This window comes from Hemitrygon akajei, unplaced genomic scaffold, assembly GCF_048418815.1.
Source record: "Hemitrygon akajei unplaced genomic scaffold, sHemAka1.3 Scf000057, whole genome shotgun sequence".
NCBI lineage: Eukaryota > Metazoa > Chordata > Chondrichthyes > Myliobatiformes > Dasyatidae > Hemitrygon > Hemitrygon akajei.
The window spans coordinates 704,774-710,431 of NW_027331943.1; the positions used below are offsets into that span (position 1 = coordinate 704,774).

At 45.9% G+C, this 5,658-nt stretch overlaps 1 non-coding gene across 1 annotated transcript; it reads right to left on the minus strand.

Moving 5' to 3' along the window:
• Positions 1–313: 313 nt before the first annotated feature.
• Positions 314–407, minus strand: trnai-uau (transfer RNA isoleucine (anticodon UAU)). Its single transcript has 2 exons — positions 370–407; positions 314–349 (listed from the first exon to the last, which is right to left on the minus strand). It is a non-coding gene; the product is annotated as a tRNA-Ile (tRNA).
• Between the last annotated feature and the right edge of the window lie 5,251 nt (positions 408–5,658).

The window sequence follows — 5,658 nt, forward strand, 5'->3', positions numbered from 1 at the left end:
GCTGACTCGTCGTTCTTGCTGATGAGACCCACCACGGCCGTGTCATCGGCGAACTTGATGATATGGTTCGAGCTGTGTGTTGCAGCACAGTCGTGGGTCAGCAGAGTGAACAACAGTGGACTGAGCACTCAGCCCTGGGTTTAAACTCACGCTGTCCTGCTCAGATCAAAATCAAAGGTGCATCGATTAGAAGTTAATTACAATAATAAGCGGGGTGTCTCAGAGGCACAAAATCAAATGTAACATTCCAGTGGAATGCTCAGCTTGACAGACGCCTAGTCACCCGGACACAGCAAGCATTAAAAATCACGAGTGCTCTAGGTGAGGCTCGAACTCACAGCCTCGGCATTTCTCCGCCGTGTACTGCCATATAAGTACCGCGCGCTAACCGATTGCGCCACTAGAGCCCAGGGCTGCAAACACGTATTTTCCCATATGGAAAGAAAATTTAGAAGAAATTTAAGATATCATAGAGCATAGAGTTTAAAAATATACAGCAGGTGAAAAGGACGTTCGGCCCACTATGTATTGCCATACCAGCTAAAAAGCTAATCAAAGGCAATCAAACTCTAATCCCTCCTCCCTACCCGGTCCATATCCCTCGATCTTCCTTACATCCGTCTGCATATCGAGTCAACAAATGTGCACATCAGATACCACCTATAAATTTGCTGATAATGCTAACATTGTTGGTCGAATCTCAGATGGAGACGAGAGGGCGAACAGGGGTGAGATATGTCAACTAGTTGAGAGGTGTCGCAGCAACAACCTTGCACTGAACGTCAGTAAGACGAAAAAGCTCATTGTGTACTTTAGGAAGGAGAGAGATACCAATCCTCATAGAGGGACCAGAAGCGGAGAGTGTGAGCCGTTTCAGGTTCCTGGGTGTTGAGATCTCTGAGGACTTAACCTGCTCCCGACATATCGATGCAGTTATAAAGAAGGCAAGACAGCGGCTATACAGCACTTCATTAAGAGATTAACGAATGAACTCAAAAAAACTTCTGGAGAGTATTCTGACAGGCTGCGTTACGTCTGGTATGGTGGGGGGAGGTGCTGCTACTCTACCGGATGGTGAGATGGGGAGATGGGGAGAAGGGGATAAGGGGAGATGGGGAGCCTTATGATCATGCGGATGAGAGCTATGGATGGGGAGAACAAGGGAGCACTCAGTACTCAGTAGGCGAACTTTAAGTACAGACTTTCCAAGAGCAAAGGTGGCAGGCCACAATTGCAGTCTGATTCTTGAAGGAACAGCGGCATCTAACCATTCTCCGGCGGAATGTAGTGTCGAGACTTGGATGGCAGTCTTTGTTATGTTGGAAAAATGACGCTGGAGCTCTTCCCTGGTTCGGAACTGAAGGGTGCTTGAAGTTAATCTTCATGCTCTCTTGAATCTTTCTTTGTAAGTTGTTACTCTGTCCGTTCAGACGCCACATTAGGGCTGAAAATTTGAGTTTTCATTATAGTTGTTTATCCGCTCGCAGTGCTTCATTTTCTCAGCCAGATCATGTGAACCTTCACTTACCTTTTGCACTCGAGGTCCCTCCAATAATATATCATCAATGTTGTTAAATCTGGGGGCCCAAGTGGGAGATTGCTAGTGACCGACCCGCTGGCTAACGGATCATGACAGTCCAGTCTGCCTTGGTAAATCGCTCCAGTAAGACTGAGAAAATAATCATTTCCAAACTCCACACGTGCTTCTCATTGATAATCTCCTTCTGGAACCCTCTCCATCAAATTCGCAATATCTGACACAGCAGCATATAGTTAGAGGGACAAACAGACAAAAACAGACAGCAGAGGACAGGCAGCCAGACAGACGGATAGGTAGATAGACAGACAGAGTTATGCAGACCAGAAAGACCTAATCTACAAATCAGCAAAGAACGAGACACGAAGCAAGGAGTGGAAATATGTGTGTGTGTGTGTGTGTGTATGTGTGTGTGTGTGTGTGTGTGTGTGTGTGTGTGTGCGTGTGTGTGTGGTGTGTGTGTGTGTGTGTGTGTGTGTGTGTGTGTGTGTGTGTGTGTGTGTGTGTGCGCGCGCACGAGCGCGTATTCAGGGGTGTCAAACACATTTTAGGTCACGGGCCGGATTGAGCAAAATGCAGCTTCATGCGGGCCGGATCAGTCGGACGCGTGCGAACGCAGCTTTCGTTGCCTCCGTTTTTTCAGCCTGCTCTCATGTGTCTCAGTCTCTGCTATAACTACAAAGTGTTTCACTTTACAAATTCCGTTTCTTATGAAGAAGACTGCCGAATAAACACTAAAAACCCTGAAAACCTGGTACCTGAATAAACTCAGCATTTGCCATATCATACGCCATAGACGCTTCGATTACTGGGGCCAGCTTTAATAGTAATTAGATATTATCTCGCGGGCCAAAGATAGTTCCTAATTCCACCGCGGGCCTTGAGTTTGACATATATGTGCTATATGTATGTATGTGTGTGTGTGTGTATACATAGATAGATAGCTAGAGAGAGAGAGAGAGAGAGAGAGAGAGAGAGAGAGAGAGAGAGAGAGAGAGAGGAGAGAGGAGAGAGAGAGAGAAGAGAGAGAGAGAGAGAGAGAGAGGAGAGAGAGAGAGGAGAGGAAGAGAGAGGAGAGAGAGAGAGAGAGAGGAAGAGTGAGAGGAGAGGAGAGGAGAGAGAGAGAGAGAGAGAGTTGATAATTACTCAGAGATGAATGTTCTTACTCAAGGATGAAGATTCTTACTCAGGAATGGAGATTCCTACTTAGGGATGGATATTTCCTACTCAGCCGTGGCTCAATCAGATGCGTGAAAGGGACAGGGCATCGCCATGGGAAGCAGCGACGAGGGCAGTTCGGCCGGTGTAAAAACAAAAGCCGTTGCAGTTCATTCCCGATCCTTGCCAGCCGGTCAGGTGGAATGATCAGGTGTCCTCTTCGCTCTGACTCGCGATGCCAGTGGAGAACGCCGCAGGCGGGGAACGTAGATCGTAGGTCAGTGGAATGAGCCTTACCAGTAGCATGGGTCGCAGAGTGGTAACTAAATCGCTGCGTCAAAACGCCTACATCTGAAGACACTCAACACCTTCCGTTAAACGAATGCCAAAACTTACAGATCCGATAAACCTATGCCTTCATATTAGATGCACCTGATATGGAGAAGTAGTTAACACTACTGAACACCAGCATGTCTCTAATATTTCTTAAACTTCCTTATGAAACACTTCTTCCTCCTCCGTTTCAAGAATTGAACGATAGATTCTCCTCTGATATCTGAAATGTTTCATGTTCAGCAACTTCCTGATGAACACCCTTCTGCAGCGGTTTCACCTGCAATTACATCCAAACTTTATGATTCTCTAATTAGACCATAATTTATACGTCACTGCATCATGACCATTTCGTTTCGTGAGGCAGGTTTTCGGAATGTGTTGAAATGCACATTACTCTACCCGTTCCCTGCCCTCATTCCTGTTTGAAATCCCATGTCCTTGCCTTTCTCTACATCAGTAAACAAGAACCCCGTCATTCTTTGTCAATATCCCAACCTACTCATCCATGGAATTTAATGACCTCAAAAGTGACCTTTGCTTTCCCGTCGATGACAATTTGCCAGTATTTCATCTGCTTTTACAGCACGGCCTCGTTCGACAATTGCAGTTCAACCTCGAAGAGCACTCGCGCATTTTCCGACGTGATTCACCTGCCATTACAGCATGAATCTAATGTCTCCAGCCCAAGATCTTAAGGCACAGACTAACGGAGATGGGAGTAGACTCTCACATGGTGGATTGGATAGTGGACTACTTGACAGATAGACCTCAGTATGTGCGGTTGGGAGACTGTAGGTCTGACACGGTGGTCAGCAGCACAGGAGCGCCGCAGAGAACCGTACTCTCTCCGGTCCTGTTCACCCTGTACACATCGACTTCCAATATAACTCGGAGTCCTGCCATGTGCAGAAGTTCGCTGATGACACGGCCATAGTGGGGTGTGTCAGGAATGGACAGGAGGAGGAGTATAGGAAACTGATACAGGACTTTGTGATATGGTTCAACTCAAACTACCTGCGTCTCAATATCACCAAGACCAAGGAGATGGTGGTGGACTTTAGGAGATCTAGGCCTCATATGGAGCCAGTGATCATTAATGGAGAATGTGTGGAGCAGGTTAAGACCTACAAGTATCTGGGAGTACAGTTAGACGAGAAGCTAGACTGGACTGCCAACACAGATGCCTTGTGCAGGAAGGCACAGAGTCGACTGTACTTCCTTAGAAGGTTGGCGTCATTCAATGTCTGCAGTGAGATGCTGAAGATGTTCTATAGGTCAGTTGTGGAGAGCGCCCTCTTCTTTGTGGTGACGTGTTGGGGAGGAAGCATTAAGAAGAGGGACGCCTCACGTCTTAATAAGCTGGTAAGGAAGGCGGGCTCTGTCGTGGGCAAAGTACTGGAGAGTTTAACATCGGTAGCTGAGCGAAGGGCGCTGAGTAGGCTACGGTCAATTATGGAAAACCCTGAACATCCTCTACATAGCACCATCCAGAGACAGAGAAGCAGTTTCAGCGACAGGTTACTATCGATGCAATGCTCCTCAGACAGGATGAAGAGGTCAATACTCCCCAATGCCATTAGGCTTTACAATTCAACTGCCAGGACTTAAGAACTTTTTTTTAAAGCTATTATTAATGCTTTTTGAGTTAGTGATTTAGATGCATATCATATTATTACTGAGTTAAGTATTGTATGTAATTAGTTTTTGCTACAACAAGTGTATGGGACATTGGAAAAAAGGTTGAATTTCCCCATGGGGATGAATAAAGTATCTATCTATCTCTCTATCTATCTATCTATCTATCTATCTATCTATCTATCTATCTATTCCATTCCCGTTTTTGTCAGTGTACGTCACGTGACAGGTGTTGTTACAAGGTCTGAAACAGAAACATAGACTCGTCCAGTGAAACGGACTCTGTTGGAAGAGAAACGAGCTAACGATCACCCTCGGACTGAAGACAAGATTAAATGTGTCAATTTTCAACATGGAGGTTGTGGGGCTGTGAAAGTTAAGTTCGACCAAGGCGTGTGTAACACTGGCTGCTCTTTAGGGTTTTATCCTACTAGGACGAGAAAGGGACATGGGTATCACCATGGTAAAACGGAGCGGGCAGTTCAGCCGGTGTAAGAGATTTGTGTTTCCGTACCAGATCATGATGCAGTCTGTCCGATGTTCTCCAGTACACACCCGTAGATGTTAATCTGAGTTTTAGATGACGTCATAAATCTGCACAAACTGAAATATGACGTGTTATAAATGCTGGAAAACCTTTCCAGGACACTGCCAACAAATACTGCTCCTCGTAGTCTCTACACTAACAATTCCAGTCAATATTTGGGTAATTATAGCCGAACTGCAAACTACTCTGGTGTTCTTATAATTTCATAAGCTGGCTACATTTATTTATTTCTCTTCTGCTAGCATTTCAAAAACATTTGGAAATTGAAGCGCATAACATCTCAAGGTCCCCCCTTATCAACTCTCGAAAGCTGCCCAGAGGGAGGGAGGTGATTGATGGTGTCGGTGAATTCCAGTGTCAGTGTTGCACAGGGTGGAGTACAGTGCTGGGTGTGCCAAGTTCATCGTGGTCACTTCACAGTGTTCCGAGTTGTACAGGTCTGTGT